General features: G+C 38.0%; 1 protein-coding gene across 1 annotated transcript in view; it reads left to right on the top strand.

Moving 5' to 3' along the window:
- Window positions 1–2,023: 2,023 nt before the first annotated feature.
- Window positions 2,024–18,204, top strand: part of LOC107583869 (multiple epidermal growth factor-like domains protein 10) — a 148,844-nt gene continuing 132,663 nt past the window's right edge. The window contains exon 1 of the mRNA XM_016270222.1: window positions 2,024–2,246. The gene's annotated coding sequence lies outside the window, so the exon portion shown is untranslated. The remainder of the gene's footprint in view (window positions 2,247–18,204) is intronic.

Consider the following 18,204-nt stretch of genomic DNA (forward strand, 5'->3'; position numbering starts at 1 on the left):
TACAGCGCTCTCGCCCACCTTCAATACCACGACTGAGGTGTCCTTTTAGCAAGGCACCGAACCCCCAACAGCTCCCCGGGCGCCGCAGCAAAAAAATGGCTGCCCACTGCTCCGGGTGTGTGTTCACGGTGTGTGTGTGTTCACTGCTGTGTGTGCGCACTTTGGATGGGATAAAAGCAGAGCACTAATTCCGAGTATGGGTCAAAATGCTTGGCCACATGTCACGTCACCTTTAGAAAAATATTAAGCCAACATTTCCAAATAAGAATGTAACTGCATCTATCTTGACTCTCAACAAATCGGCCTTGACAGAGAGATTGTGATGCAGAGTAAAGAGTAAACTATAGCCTTTTCTAACTATAAGCATAATTTATCAGTATCTTACTCGACAATTTGGTGCAACAGGCAGATTTGCTCTGTCAGCTATTCTGATAGCCCCCCCCCCCCCCTGTGATTTCATAAAAAGCAGATCTGGATAATTACAGAATTTCCATTTAGGTATGCAAGAAATCATGTCCTCTTAGGAACATCATATATTAAAATTGAATAGAGTTGTCAAATTACTGATGCATAACGTTGAAAAAAAAAGTAAGCAAAAACAGAAAATTATATTTATGAGCTGAAACTGATTCACTGTAATAAATGGTCTTGTAAGTCATTTTTATTCAAGACATGTTTGGGATCTGTGAAAGACTTTATTTCCACAGAAAATCTAAGATCTTTTATTGTCTGCATTACCCTGTCTTGTGGAGCTAGTAATGGCATATTATAAAGTTATCATGTAGGATCTGTTAAAGGATGAACCTAGGATGGACCTAAATTTTGGCTTTTATTTACTCAGTGCCAACAGACGGATGAAGAAAAAGACTGTTGTGTATTTTGTTATTATCAATAAACATAAGAAAAAATGCTAATATTAAGTTAAAAGGATGGTGCAAAATGACAAGCCCAATCAACAAAATAACCTTAGTAGGCTAGATTTATTTGATCATTTTATGCCACATTAAAGATATTGTGTAAAATAAAATTCATTGTAAAATAATTAAATTATTAAATGTGAAATTTATGAAAACAAAGATTTTGTTATATTGATTAACATCTTTTTACCCACACAGCTGTTTTTCTGCATTCAATGTACATTAAAAGTCAGTATAACACACTAATTTTCAACCCATATTTACTTATGTAATCTAATGTCTAATCTGAAATACAGGTTTTGTACCATGGGGATGGCTAAAAAGTGGTTCCCAATAATTCACAAAAGCATAATAACATACTACTCTTAGGCATATTGTGGCTGTCATGGCTGTCTTTATGGTGGAAATAGTAAGAGTTATTCATTATCCAGTGTATAGTAGGGAAGTACTTATTGCTTACAGTTTTATGAATACTGTTTATTGAATTCAGACATAGGCTACTACTCATTTTACATCATGTTTTTTGCCTAGTAGGGAAGTATGCTCAACATTCCACACTTTGTTTTTTCTTTCGGTCAGTTAAGTATATCATATTTGAAGTACACTTAAAAAATAAAATTCAGTGTGAATGCACTACTCACACTACAAAAATGATAGAAAAATGGAATAGAATAGCCAAACTGGGACGCACCTTACGTGACAGCTGGGTAAATGGGAGGGCTTGCAAAAAAATAAGTGGATTTTGTGACTTCAGTCGTTTCAAAGGCGGCGAAAGTTATTCAAAATTAAATGTTGATGAAAAATCAACATAGCCTACTTTTTTTTCATTAGAACAATTGCTCACAACAGCAGGAATTTGTAAACAGTGAAATTTGATTAATGTTAACTTTGTTATTATTATTTTCACTGCATTTACTAAAAATTGTGGTTTTGCTTAAAGTGTGATACTGAAGTAAAAGTTCACCGAGAACTGTATTTTCTCCAAATAAACGTAGCCTATGAGTTGTTCTCTAAGCGCTTGCAGTTTCAGCACCATGAGCTCTGACGTCACGTGAGTTTAAAACGAGGCCGCGCGAGAGGCAGAAACATTCGGCAACAGTGTCGGTTACAGAGGACGAGGATGAGGCGCAGCGCAACGCTCGGACAGCACTAGCCTGAAAAGGCGAATGGTACAGCGAATTTGATCAAATTCTCTCCAGGACTCTTCTTCATGTAGTCTGCCATAAATTACCTTCGAGAAAGTGGCGAGTTTAATTCCAGAGACGAAGACTATGGACGAACAGCAAGCAGCGACTTTGGATCAGGGAAAGTAAAACAGACCAGGAAAAGGTATGTAGGCTATTTTGTATTTCACTTCTTTAGCCTATAGTAATACACTGTAATCTGCAATAAAATTGTATTCAAAATATTCATGTGTTGCTGAATCTTATACAAGCTGTTCAGTTAACGGGATGAATGTATTGCTGAATTTCTATAGATTTCTATAGCCTATATACAGACGACTTTATAAATGTAGTCTTTGAACATTATTATTCGAGTATAATTTCAGGTGATAGTTAGACTGGTCAATAAAGTTTCATATAGGACATACAGGTTTCATTAATGGTGTCCTTTATACCCTATACATACCATACAAGACATTTACAGTTACAGTTTACATTCTGTAAGCGCGCTAATGGAAGTAACAGTTAAATCAAATGTTCTTGGGAGAAAATTAAGTTATTTTTTATTTTTTTTAATTGATCGCTATTTTTGATCATATATAATTTTAGCTCAGTTTGGGCGACAAGATCGATTGTGTGAGCTGTCAATTTGGCCAACATACATCGCTGCAGTCTATATTTATTTATAAGCGTGGTAGATTTTCTCATATAAAGTTGACGTGTCGTATCCAGTAAAGTTCTTCAGTCAGTTTCTTCATTCAGTCGAGATTTTTTTGCCTCTAATTATTTTAGCTAGGGAAGGACGTTGTCGGAGCTATATGTCAATATAATAAAATAAAATATGCTAACTTAATCTATCCATATTTTATAGAATCTTGCTAACTGAATCTCTTACTAACGTAAGCTAATATTATAATTAATAGTAGCCTATATAATATTACGTTATCAAACCACTCGTAATGTTTTGATGTCTGTGAAACCTTGTCTTACCAACGTAATTTACGTGGATTGTAAATGTAATGCTCTCATTGTAAAACATGAACAGGTATTCCTAAAACGAGTTTATGTATGCTAATGAAGACTGACAAATACGTCATGCATTTACTGAATAGGTGAGTTATTACCAGTTTTTATTTATTTATTTAGATGTTTTTCCATCAAAGGCATAAAGCATTTGAGGGGAGACGACGCACTGGTCGCCCGGAAGCGTCTTCTTTCCATTCATTACTTTTGGATTAGAGTTTTGGGGCCACTAGATGGCTCTGTTGAGCAATTTGACAGCCTCATTGAGACGTTCAGAGCCCCTGTGCATAACTAAACAGATGCGGTCCTGTAAATATAGAAATATAGCAGGTTTAGGTGAAATAGTAGAGTCATTATTTTCCAGCAGCAATATCAGAGACAATATTCCTTTATATAGACAAGAACAACTCTATATAAAATATAATTGGTTAGCCCTGCACTGTTTATTGTCATACAGAAGACTGTTTACATTGATGTATGCTGTTTAGTGGTACATCATTTGTTTCTGATTTGACAGTGTTTATTTTGTAACTTTATTTTTGAAATGTATAGATATGTCTGAGCTTTTCAGGTTGTGAATGAGGCAGTTGCTCTCTCTTGCTGTTAATAACCAAGTTAAATGTCTCATAACATCAGCACTATTGACTTTCTCATTGCAAACTAATGTTATATAGATGAATGACCAATTGACTTGTTCGGCATTGCTGGGAATGCCCACAAAAACGTCATAACCGTTTATGCTGTGGGGGAAAACAAACCATTTGAATTAACGCGCAAAGACCTTGTTAGGCGCTTGATCTTTACTTTTTGTGATGATTTCGATCGATTTTTGCTTGGTGCAATGCCGAAAAGTTGCTGCGTGGCGTTCTGTACCTCTAATAAGTTAAAAAACCTGATCTGAAGATTTATATGCCGAATAAATAGATGGACTACCGGAGGTAACACTGAGCGGGTAGCACACATTATCAGAACTCCGACAGTAGTTATGGATATACAACATATGAAACATATCAAGCTTGATATTCATATTTATATGCACTCCAGATAGGCGACTACTTACCTTGCAATGATCTGTCATTACTCCCGTCCCCCTGCACCGCAAACCCATGCAGTTCTGATGGGGCTTACAGTAACCCTCCTTCACATCACAATCAAATAAATCTCACTCCCTGATGTTCATATTATTATACACAATCCCTTACGAAAATCAGCAATGGTATGACTATAGTAAAAGTATAGTAGGCTAACCATGTTTTTTTGGCATTTTTATTACCAACTGTAGCCTATAACCACAGTTTTACTACAAATATATTTACTATAAATATAAAAATCGAATAATCAGATAGAACGGTTAAATAAAAGGAATTAAAATGTATACAAAGTATATTATTAGTAATAGAAAGTCAAACATTATAATATTTTCTCGTTTGCCGGCCCACAGCTATGACGCAACACCGATCAAGTCTATACCTTTATGATTTAAGATGAAATGCATATTTCTGCTATTTACATTAAAATCAGACGTTATTTTTTTAGTGCTCATCTTCCAAGTGTGCATGACCTGCATTAAGTTCAGAATATGGAGAAACATCATGGGTCTTGTTGCATGTGTGCACAGTTTTGTCTGACTCGCATTTGTTTCTCTGTCTGTCTGGCATATCTAGGGCTGTGTTTGCCTGCATGTTGGTTAGTCGACTTGCCTAGACTGCATTACAGCCATCTGTCAAAAAGTCATAAATGTACTTTACCAGTACAGTAATGCAGCTTTTGTTTCCAGTCTTGAGCTTTTAGCCTAATTAAACAGCATCTGACACAAACAGGGATATGGAGACTTGAATAGATGAAGTGGCTCATGCTGTTGGATTGTAGATGTATTATGTATTAGGATGCTGTGTACTAATCATGAAAGACTTGAGATCGATTGTTTATGGTTCTGTGTTTGTTTGTACGTGACGTCATAAATTATATAAAATGGTTTTTAGTGTTTTACTGCTCTTCAGATTTATACCTCTCTGTCCTATCATTGCCGATGGGCTCACTTTACAAGAGCGATTTGATGGAGCTACATAGGACTTTTCCCCAAGAAAATGTTTTACCTTTGCTTAAACAGGATTAACAACTGAAGTAACATATGTAGGCAACAGATACTTTCTAGTTTTCCATTACCTGTTAAATATTCTGGTGTATGTTTTTTTCCCCCTGATATAAATGTCAGTTTGATATTCATTTAATGTTAATTGCTAGAAAATCTCATAATCACATACATTGTTGTTATAAACTATTTATACTCTTTGATAAAAGGCTTTTAAAATGGCAAGCCTTATATAAAATTAATAGAAAAAAAGCAGCTCATATAATATTTACTTTAACCATTTGAGGCTGAACATTAAGCAAAATGCAGGTTAAAATTAAGGTTAAGCAACTCCTTTTACTTATATTATCATAAAATATGACTTTCAGGCCCTTTTTCACCCTATTTGTGAATTTAAAAAAAAATTCAATTCAGGTTTATTTGTATAGCGCGTTTCATGATACAAATCGTTGCAAAGCAACTTTACAGCAAATTAGGTTTCTACAATATTTAGTGGTAGCTTATCAGTGGTGACTGCCAGTTAATAAACATATGACCGAAATGTACGGAAAAATCAATTAAAGACGTAATCAAACAGACGATGAACACTATTAACAGCAATTATTATATGATGCAATCAAACTTATAGTAAAATGTGGTAGTTCTGCATGTTGTTTCAGGGTTGGCATCATCTGAGGTCCTCTGAGGGGTTGGCATCATCTCTTCTCAGGTGTTCTGGATCCAGACTGAAGCTTGTGTAAATCCTAGTTACCACGGGATGTTAATCCTGTGGCAAAAACAGAGAAACAAATAGAGACATAATTAGCGTAGCTGCTGTTCCAACCAAGCAAAATTGATTTGTTTAACCCAAGCTAAAGAATAATAATGCACATTTGATCAGATATAACTACAGTACATTATATATATTTAAACAGAGAGAGTGTGTCTGAACCCCGAACGTTATCAGGAAGGCTATTCCAGAGGTTGGGAGCCAAATGCGAAAAAGCTCTACGTCCTTTAGTGGATTTTGCTATCCTAGGTACTACCAAAAGTCCAGAGTTTTGCGACCTTAGGGAGCGTGATGGATTGTAGCGTGGTAGAAGACTAGTTAGGTACGCAGGAGCTAACCCATTAAGGGCCTTATAGGTAAGTAATAATATTTTGTAACTGATATGGAACTTAATAGGTAGCCAGTGCAGAGACTGTAAAATTGGGGTAATATGATCATATTTTCTTGACCTGGTAAGGACTCTAGCCACTGCATTTTGGACTACCTGTGTAGCTTGTTTTATGTAAGTTTATTATTAAATGTATGTACGTTTATTATTAAACAGACTGTCTTTGTAAATCATAAAATTATGGGTGAAACAGCAGCCAATTAGAATAAGAATGAATCATTTTCTAAATGGGAATGGGCATATAAAATTGGACTTGAGTTCTGCTGAGTTCGCTTGATTATACATTTCTGGTAATGTTTTTTAAAACATTTTATTTGTTGGTTTGTTCTTTTTTTAAAGCAGGTCAAAATTCAGAGGAAATCAGTCATCTCTTTTGTAGCATGGCATTCAGTATTTCATGTTGTAGTATTCAGTATATGATTTGATGTGAACAGCAATTTATCGATCCGTCAAACCTTGTAACAGAGGACTGACATTAGCTCATAACTATATCTCACAATGTACACATTAACATGTCTTTTAGCAATGGCAATGAAGACAGTGCTCAGTAGAGGAAACCTTCGATGGCATAGTAAGACCTGACCTTTATTCTGCAAATCAAGCTGATTTCTTAATGAGCTGCCCGATAGATGTTATTTTATCCAAAGCGTATTGAACATTGTACACTGAACAAATACCCTGGGGTCATAGTGGGAGCATTAAGAAATGTTAATGAAAAATATAAAGCCATTAGCTGAACCTTCTTGGGTCAGCTTTTGCTCTGTAATTGAAAACGTTGATGTATGTTACTTGTTTTCTCTGATGGCATACACAGAAGGTTTCAGATCAAGGACAGCCAGAGTTTTCTTGATGGGATGGATGGATCTTTTCTCTCATTTCCTTATCGTTGTCTTCTGACCTTAGTCTTTATATTTTCACTCTGGACTACAATGTTGCATGTCATTGCCTGTCTCAGTAAGGCAAATTATGTTCTTTCAATTAAGATCTTTGTGTCAGTACTTGGTCTCAGTCTCAGAGATGTTTTAGAACTGTACTCATCCAGAGTGAGCAAAAGGGCTGGCAGAATCACTCTACATTTCAATTTGCACATAATATACCTGTACATACAACTGTCTATTGTTATATACCTGTACATACAATTGTCGATTTGTATATTTTTATTCCTTAGTTACTTGTTCTATTTTTTATTATCTGTGTTTTTGTTCTGTCACTGTCATTCTGTTACACTGTAGAGCTTCTGTCATGAAAACAAATTCCTCGTATGTGTAAACATACCTGGCAATAAAACTCATTCTGATTCATTCTGATTCTGATTCTGATTCTGATTTTTCTCCATGTTAACCCAGAGGTTAGTGTTTACGTTTCCACTGGGAGGAAAATTCCCAAATCTAATTGGAAAGAGGCATGCCAAACATGTCTTTAATTACAGAAAAGTATAGAGATAGAGTGCTTGGTAGGCTTTAAGGTGCTATCTAGGGCTGGGCGATATGGCAAAAAAAAATTAAATCACGATTTTTTTCAAAATGTTTGACCAATTCTCGATTTTTATGATTTTTAACTAGTCAACTTGAAAATGTACAGGCAACATTATTCAAGTAACTTTTTCTTTTTTAATCCTCTAGGTAAAGAAATTTCGATTTCACGTGCACCATACATGAAGTTGTCAACATGATGTAAATGTTGAACAAATCACTTGTTAGCTAATATCTTTGCAAAAAAGATGCATGAACTACAACTACATCTTGTACAAACTTGTATTATACATATATGTTCATAAATAATACAAGGAAAATTGTATTGGCACCTAGTGATATTTTCTACTTATGGTCCTTCACAGAGCTTTGCACACGTGAGCAGTTAATCATGTGCGCCGACATGCGGTTGGATCATTCTTTTCTCTTTACTGTTAACATTGGCATATTTTCAAAGTGTCTAATTCTAAAGTTTGGTAATATTTCTATTCAAAATGGTGATTCCTTGATGTATAAAAAAATAAAATCATGGCAAATCTTTAAATTCGAATTAATCGATAAAATCTGAAAAATCACCCAGCCTTAGTGCTGTCACAAAAAAATCCACAGATGAATCATGCACAATAAGACCAACAAAGCCTTTTTGTTAATGACTGGGACAGATTTTTTCAATGGACTGGTGTTGTAGTTGTACTTTATGTTACAATGCAAGGGCTTGCATGAAACACGGTAAAAACTTCTTTAGGAAACAGCAACACGTATTTGTCGTGTTGACTACTCAGTAGGGATGCACCGATGTATTGGCCGATTTTTCCTCAATTTACAACCATCGGCATATCGGCTATATAAGGAAAAAGGCCGATATTACAAACTTGTTTTGTGTACTGTATTGCGGTATTTTAAAAATTAATATCATAACAAAAATAAACACCGGTATTCGGTATGACCCGGTATACCGTCCAGCACTACCGGTGGGGTAAATACATGTTTTTGGTGGGGTTCCCCTGGTAAAATTCACATTTTAGGGGCTAAATATCACATTATTGGGGTCGCTTAAACCCGCAGACATGAAAAACAACCCACGGCAACAGTGTTAAAGTAGCCCAATTCCGCGGGAAAACCGCGGACTTGGCAACACTGAGCTCCGTAGACTAGAAAACCCGTCAAAATAAGAGTCCCGCCTTGGTAATAGAGATCTCATACATATTTAAACTTACAAAAAATATTAAAATGTATACAAAAACTAATTAGAAGATTAATCATAGTAAAGTCTGTTACAATAAAGAAGGATTAATATGTATTTTATTTATACAGTGAAGTGTTATTTTACATTTGTTTTACTTTATTTCGGAATCAGCCAATAAGTGATTGTTAAAATCAGTATCGGTATCGGCCCCAAAAAATCCTATCGGTGCATCCCTACTGCTCAGTAATATTCAAACAATTATTTTGTTCTGCATTTGTCCAACAGAACAATTGAAAGAGGAAGATTGTTTAGACAACTCTCAGATGACTTTTTTTTTTGCAAAGAAACTAGTGTCAAATAAAGTCAGCCATTTGCAGTGAGACTATGTGTTACATAGAAGTGGGAGATAGAGGGGCAAACTAGCTTCTAAATTATCAAATACTTTATAATTAATAAATAAATGTAACAAGGCAAGACATGAAAAAGATTTTGTTTTGAGTATTTGAAAATGTTCCACCCTATGAGTCTAGAGTCTGGTGAATGTAGGATTAGAATGTAAGATTTTACAAAATGTGCATATAAAATGCCAATCAAGTTTGAGGCCAGTAAAACCTTTTTTTCTAATAAATAATAAATTAATACTTTTATTCAACAAGGATGCATTAAAGCAACAGCGAAGACAACTATAATGTTACAAAAGATTTATATTTCAAATAAATGCTTCTTTTGAATGTTCATTTGAACTTTGTATCCAAAGAATCCTAAAAAAATATTAAGCAGCATAACTATTTTCAACATTTAAATATTTACATTAAGTTTCTTGAGCACCAAATCAGGATATTAGAATGATTTCTGAAGGATCATGTAACATTGAAGAGTGGAGTAATAGCTGCTGAAAATTCTTTTTTTGCTGAAAAGAGATTTTCTTTCCAAAAACATTAAAAAAAATATTACCGGCCCAATCTTTCGAACTGTAGTGTATGTATTTGGTTTTAACATGCAACCCTCCCTGAAAAGTTCCAGTGCTACCAATGTCCAGACAATCCCAGGTCTTCCACTGACTGGAGGAAATTACAATACTTAGTATGATGAATGCTGAAGCTTTCACCAGCTAGTAAGTAGAGAATTCAGAGTGAAACAATCTATTATATCTTACTGCGGTTTTCAGTGCAGATGGCGAATGATAAGTCACACAATTGTAAGTTCGGAGGCAACAAGAATAGATTCAAATAAAGATCGGCTGTGAGCATCTTTAAGCAAAGCTAATTAACAAGCACTGATGTGAGCTTATAGCAAGGCTCAATAGAGCTCATCTCTCTGATGCCAACTCCACACCTCTTAGCTGCGGCTCTGCCGGGTCCTGAATAATGCACTCATCAGGTCTTTTCCCGGTGGTTGTAATGACAAGCAGTTCTCCCTCGAGAATCCACTGACTTTTTACAAATACTGCTGATGGTCCTGCTTACATCTGCCACTTACCTCAATCAGAGCGGTATTACCATAAAGACCAGCTCTCAGACCTGCACAGCCTCCCTGACCCACTCTCGGAAGATGTCATCACGCCTCACGACGCTTCTTATGAGGGATCGTCACGAGCATGGAAACTAAAACGGCTCTGTTTTGTAATTGAACTGGGTAAGGGTCATCGTTTTTAATGGCGCATATAAATCTTTCCTTATATTGAAAGGTTACATTAATGCAAAATTGAGTAGCTCACAGAAACCAGGCCATCTGCTTGTTGGCTCCACTGGAGCTGTGGAGTTATAGAATCATTTTGGATCTGGATTGAGTTGGTTATTCATTAACATTACAGGCTTTCAGTTACGGCACCCATAATGAGCACTATAGCCCAAGGACTTCATCCAGCCTTTACTGTAAACCAAGAGTGCCCCTGAATTGTATATTATGAGAGTCATAATTTACCATTGCAATCCCAGAGAGTGTGTCCCCCATTAACTTTATGCTTTTTTGCTTCAAGCTATTCCTGTCCCAGCACTCACAATAGAGAGACCTAAACAAGCTCAGTGTACCATGGAGCCGTCTTGTATTGTGAGACATCTTAATGGATGTACCGAGGGTAATGCTAGGTCTTTTCCTCTCTGTACTTTGTGTTCTGCACGTTCTAGTCCTCTCAGTCCTCCACTGACTGTAGCTTTCAGTTAGTTTTTTGAGAGGTATGTGTACAGCCTTTTTTAACCATACTGATGGGTAAGCCTCATGACTGTCTTATCATAATGTTTTTTTTTACCCAGTATGCTCTCTGTTCAAGTATGGACAGCGTGATTGGTAAATTACTATTCTCTGCACAGGCACCGGGAGTCGTTAGAGTTGAACCTGCAGACATCTCCATCACTCAGGAGAGAGGACATTAGCCATTCTGCGTGAGCCGCTTCACTCCACACCCTGCAGGAAACCTCTTTCTTTATTCTGCTAATATTTTCTCTGTGAAGTGGTAAAAGACTGCACATTGGCTGTCCATTTGACTGGAGTTCTCAAGCAGCGGGACCAGCGTTGAGTTTAATTTTCTCGTCTAAACCCCGCTGGGGCCCTGGGGTGGGATCACCTGGGTGGAAATTGCTTTTGGTGTTTCCTTCTGTCCTGTCCTAGGCCTGACAACTGTGTGAAGGACCATAAGTAGAAAATATCACTAGGTGCCAATATAATTTTCCTTGTATTATTTATGAACATATATGTATAATACAAGTTTGTACAAGATGTAGTTGTAGTTCATGCATCTTTTTTTTGCAAAGATATTTAGCTAACAAGAGATCAGTGTGTTTGATGACATCTAAAAGTCTGAGCAAAAAGGAAAACAGTTCTCCATTATTTCTAGAACTGGTGGTGCAACTCTCTTTCTTGAACTTTTAATGAAACAAGAGCTTGTTACAAAGGACTGGTGCTAGCTTTAAATATTTCACATACATTATAATGAGCATTCCATACACAACGAATGTGCATTTGCAGCCAATTACTTTAATCAATCAGCTTTAATGAAAATCTCACATCTGTACTTACACAGCACATACATCCAGGGAAGCACTTTACATTATTTTCACATGGAAAAAGGTCTCCATGTAAAAGCCTGCACAGGGTATTTATGCCTTTATATTTTGATATGCCAGAGGCAGTTGATTCTGAGAAATGACCTACTGTGACCTTTAATGGTATGTAGTGCCATGGGCATTTTCACAACTTTGTTTTTTTTCTTTCCTGCATTGCAATATGTGTATGTATGCATGTGAGTTGACATATCCATTCCCCTACCAATCTCCAGAACATATGACAGGGGCATACAAGACCACCTTAAAGGAATATTTTGAGTGAACTTTCCCTTAACCACCAAAACATGAGTGTGATCCAGTTCTTTAAATGTGAGGTTTAAAGAAATGTCATTCTCTTAAGTTTTGGGAAACACTTAGTTCAGAGCCACATTATTATGCATGACTCCACGGAGTCCAGATGCTTTTTTTATTGAAGCTTTGTATTGTACTCAAATCCGTGTCTCCCGAGTCAGCGGTCATCAGAGGCACGGTGGGATATTAGATTAGCTTCAGTCATGCTGAACAGTCCTGTTTGAATGTCATTTATTCTAACTCTAAATCAGAGTAGGGTGCCCCCCAACCAGTGGGTGTCATGGACTGTGATGGATCTATAGTGTTATTGGTGCGGTGCACCATGTGCCTCTATGTAAAGCTCCTTTGCTTATTCAGCAGCAGTGTCTTTAGCCTGCAATCAATGGCAGCTATAGACAGGGCTGTGAACATAGAGCTGTTAAAACCACACCTGGGACTTGGAAATGCAGAAGAGCTGCCCTATCAACAACACCTGCCAGTCATATGAATAATTCAGTGATCTCTGACCAGGCCACGCTTACTCCTATCAGTCTCGCTTATGAGAATGGAGGTGGTGATGAGAGCTACTACTTCCCATCTGTTTTTTTTGGGGAGTTAGTGAAGAAGAACAGATTGAGTGAAAGAGTTACTGGTAAGTTATTTTAACTTTTTTGGGACTCATCTTTAAATGTAGTGTTTTTAAAGGGGTCATATGATGCGATTTCAAGTTTTACTTTCTCTTTGGAGTGTTACAAGCTGATTGTGCATAGATAAGATCCCTGAAGTTGCAAAGACTAAAGTCTCAAAACCAAAGAGATATTCTTTAACAAAGTTAAGACTCTGCCATGCCCTCCTAAAACGGCTCGTTCTAACACGCCCCCACATATCTACCTCACTATGTGGAAATATTAGCATAATGCCGCCCAAATGTTCACGCAAAGAATGGAGGCGTGGTTTCAGTAACCGCAGTTAGTGTTGAAGCAGCCATGTCAGGGAGACGCTGTGTTTCTAGGCGAAAGCAAAAGCACTTTATTTGGCCTTCCGAAAGTAGATGCATTTAGGAATCTTTAAGATTACTTACAACAGAACAGCAATGCATTTTCTGGAACCTAGGAGAGGAGGTAATTCTGACTTTGCTATGACAATCTGGCGCTTCTGAATCAGCTACTGTTTTGTTATTAGTTTAAGTATTTGCTGTTGACTGTTCAAATGCGTGTGTGTGTGTGTGTGCGCGAGCGAGCGAGAGAGAGAGAGCGAGAGAAACAGAGAGAGCGAGAGAGACAGAGAGAGCGAGAGAGAGAGAGAGCGAGCGAGAGAGAGAGGGGGTCACATCACAGTGGAGTCAGCTGTCTTAACCGTGGCTTGTGTAATGCAAACACATACCAGCTTCATCACTGTGTCTGTCACGCGACTCTGTTCCCCTTTCGGGCTCTGTCTTTACATTTATTTTGAAAGATGAAGCTCGCGATTATGGTAAGAGGCGTTACGTTTCCAACGAGTGCTTGCGGTGTTCGGCCAAAGACACCAAATAATGATCTTTAAAAAAGCATCATATGACCCCTTTAAGGGCCACTTCATGAGGTCCAGTGTTCAGATATTAAAGGGGTCATATGATGCTATTTTAAAGATCATTATTTTGTGTATTTGGTGTAACAGAATATGTTGACATGCTTTAATGTTCAAAAAACACATTATATTTCAAATACTGTACATTATTGTAGGTCCTCTATGCCCCGCCTCTCTCAAACGCTTCGTTTTCAACAAAGCCCCCTCCTTTGACAAGCGCAGTCTGCTCTGATTGGTCAGCTGACCCAATGCATTGTGATTGGTCGAACACCACAAGCACGCGTCAGAAATGTAACGCCCCTCACCACATTCGCTTCAGCTTTCAAAGTAAAAATCAAGACAGTTAATAATGTCGTTAGTTTTACCATCAGTTCAAGCCCGAAAGGGCAACAGAGTCGCGTGACAGACACAGTGATGATGCAGTACACAAGCCGCGGTTAAGACAGCTGACGTGATATGATTTCTGACAGGCAGTTCACTCTCCTGTGATGTGACCCTGTTCCCCTCACACACACACACGACGCGTTAGTCTGCGCTGCGCAAAACAGTCAAAAGCAAATACTTAAAGTAATAACAAAACATTCTTACAGTCGCTGATTCGGAAGCGCCAGATTATCATAGCAAAGTCAGAATTTAAATTTTGAAATAGCCTTTGTGCACAGCCAGCCTTGTACTCTTCTAGGTTCAAAAAACTGTCGTCCATAAAATGCGTTCTGGGTTGTGCTGTTCTGTTGTAAATAAATCTTAACCAATGATTCCTAATTGCATCTACTTACGGAAGGCCAAATAAAGTGCTTTTGCTTTCGCACTGAAACACACAGCTCTCCCTGACATGGCTGCATCAACATTACTGTGGTTCCTGAAACCACGCCTTCTTTCTTTGCATGCACATTTGGGTGGCATTATGCTAATATTTCCACATAGTGACGTAGATATGTTAGATATGTTAGTTAGGTAGGCGTGGCTGACTCTTAACTTTTATAAAGAATATCTCTTTGGATTTGAGATTTTAGTCTTTGCAACTTTACAGATCTTCTTTATGCACCAAGAGCTTGTTACACTCCAAAGAAAAAGGAAAACTTGAAATCGCATCATATGACCCCTTTAAGGTAAGATTTAATCATTGGCTTTTAAATATTTAACATTTCTGCTTTTGGTTCTACTGCAAATTACACCTAGACAAGACACATTTACCTTGATTTAATAATTGCACTACCTTGAAATGTTCTTTGTGAGTTTTTGGCTTTAAACCTTTGAAAACGTGATTTAATTCACATGAAGGCTCAGGGTGGCTTACGTTGGGCAGAGCACATGTAATTATAAATTTTGAACAATATTGTAAATTCATTTTAGAGAGGAATGTCAGAAAGTTCTATCACATTCATGTAATTAGTGGTGTTGGAATTCACACAGTTGGGCCTTAATTGGCAGTGATTGTGAGGAGCAGGGGCTGCATGGGTTGTTTAATTGGAGCCTGAGTGATGGCAGTAATGGCTCATTTGTTTGCCTGTGTGTGATGAGGGACCCCTTGTAATGACCTGTGCGGAGGAATCCACGGTGGTGGAAGAGGTGCGAGATTAATCGCCCTACCTCACTTTGCACAAGACTGCAATAATGTTCATCAGATGATTCTTCTAAGATGTTTCTTTCTATGGACTACATTTGTTCCTAATGAATTCTCAAATTTATGTCACTCATCCAAGTTCTGAGAAACATTTGTGCTAATGCTAGTGCTGGGCGGTATACTGGTTCATACCGAATACCGGTGTTTATTTTTGTTATGATATTAATTTTTAAAATACCGCAATACGTAAGTATGTCGCTTAAACAACGTTCGGAACGCGACACTGTTTGAAAGGGGTTTCTCTTTTGAAAGGCTTTTCACTGTTGCACTGTGGTGAGGGAACAGCTGCATGTGTTACTAAGCGTGAAAGTTCGAAACTGAAGCTGTATAACTAATCGAACGTGATGACACAGAAGAACTCATCCACAATATCCACTGCCCCCTGCCATCAGCTCCCGCGTCTCACACACACGAGCGCGACTTTAACACTAGATTTAGCAACTTTCAGACCCTTTTAGCTGCTTTTTTCCATAGAATATTCATACTGACAAACCTAGCGACTTTTTTGGATAAACCTTAACTATGGTTCAGTTAGAAGATTTCGCCAGTGCTGTCCCGCGAATCCGAGGTCTGACTTTCCCGGAGAAGTGTCACCTCTCTCGGCGTCTGTTCTGTGCAGTGAGCGGCACAGAAGCAGCGCATTCAGTTGGCCGCACCTTAGCCGGCTCGTCAATAAATTGTCACAAATCATAGCACGTCAGCTGTCTTAACCGCGGCTTGTGTACTGCATCATCACTGTGTCTGTCACACAACTCTGTTGCCCTTTCGGGCTTGAACGGATGGTAAAACTAACGACATTATTAACTGTCTTGATATTTACTTTGAAAGCTGAAGCGATTATGGTAAGGGGCATTACATTTCCAACGCGTGCTTGTGGTGTTCAGCCAATCACAATGCACTGGGTCAGCTGGCCAATCAGAGCAGACTGCGCTTGTCAAAGGAGGGGTCTTTGTTGAAAGAGAGGTGGGGCATAGAGGACCTACAATAATGTACAGTCTTTGAAAAATAATATGTTTTTTGAACATTAAAGCATGTCAACATATTCTGTTACACCAAATACACAAAATAATGATCTTTAAAATAGCATCATATGCCCCCTTTAATAATGCACTTTTGTGGCATTTTTTTCACATTGTCAAGTGACAAAATTGAGACTCTTCTCTGTACTATAATTTTTTTGTAGATGTAAATAATGCAAAGTTAATGGAGTGCATTTTACAAGAAAACTATTTCAGTTCTTCTACTTAAACTTTCTGAAGTTTACTTGTAATTTTTGAGTGAAAATTATTTTGACACCCTTTTAATCAGTTTAGAGTACAGTCGCTATGCTAAAAACAAATTTCTGAGTGGAATGAAAGACGCACTCACTAGTTAGAATTTATGTACGACACACTAAAACTGCAGTATCCAATATGTAACGTCACTTACTAGTAAAACGTTACCCCCCCAACGCTGCTCAAGGACTTTAAGGAGGACTTTGCAATGAATTGAGCATATATATTTAATAGTGTGGGTACAGTAGATGGATTGAATATGTCACCTCTCTAAAGCCAGGACATATCAAGCTTATTCTTAGTCTTTTAAGTACCCCAATCATACTGTCATATTTCACACACTCATATCACAATCATAGGTTTTTACTTCCCTGTCAGTGGTGCAGTAGCAACAGTCCAGGTTAATAAGCCATTAGCTCACAGCTTTGACCTTGACAAAAGTCAAAGTTTAAAGGGGGAAGCCATGTAGCGAGCTATTTTTACACAGTAGCTTGTTTTGTAGAATTCATGATGTGCCCAGAAATTGTAGCACTTAAGTCAAATTTTGATGTTCGGCCTCCACGCTGAGGGACACCATAGATCGCCACCCCCGTTTGTTATTTCTGCTGGACATTTAGATTTAGACCAAATGCATTTATCTGTCCTGCAAAGACTAAGAGAAGATGGACCGCTTCACTTAAATCAAGTTTGAAGCAAATGTGCTGAGGCTGACCTGGGTGTATATTTTGTGTTCAAAGCTCATTAATAATGATTTGCCGAATGTAGAAGAGAGTCACCCGTAGCCTGGTTTCGGGAAGCTGAATAATGCCTTTTTTCCCCTCTCTCCGCTCTCTTGTCAGCTTCACACACCACTTATCCGAAGACATTTGGGATGGGCTCCCGATCCATGCAGAGCCTTGCGCGTCCTCAGACGCTGACACCAAATAAATGAAGACACAGAATGGACTTGGATGTTCAGAGTTGGAAGGGCGACTGCTGAAGTGTGAACCCACTGAGCTGTAAAATTGCTCTGGCAGCCATGCTGTTGTTTCAGCATTTCACGGAGAGCCGCTCAGCCTGCTTCCCTACCTCTCTGTATCTTTCCTTTTCACCTTTTCCTCTCCACCCATCTCTACACCTTGCCCTACTGCGCTTGTACTGACTTAAGCCCTGGCCCGAGAGTCTGCAGCAATAACCGATCACCTTTTGTATGCACCACTGCATGGCACTACAACCAGACCCTAAGAGCTTTAATATTTCACTATCATTTCTGTTTCAAGGCTGCACCTGAAAGTGTGAAGGTGTTTTGCATACAAACATAGCGCCGCCTCCTTCGCCGACACGCTGCTAATTTGTTCTGATTTGCTAGATGACATGCACCAGATGCGTATGATCCTATTATTATGTGAGAAGTCACAG

The sequence above is a fragment of the Sinocyclocheilus grahami genome, unplaced genomic scaffold (genome assembly GCF_001515645.1).
Source record: "Sinocyclocheilus grahami isolate Dianchi unplaced genomic scaffold, SAMN03320097.WGS_v1.1 scaffold55.1, whole genome shotgun sequence".
Lineage (NCBI taxonomy): Eukaryota > Metazoa > Chordata > Actinopteri > Cypriniformes > Cyprinidae > Sinocyclocheilus > Sinocyclocheilus grahami.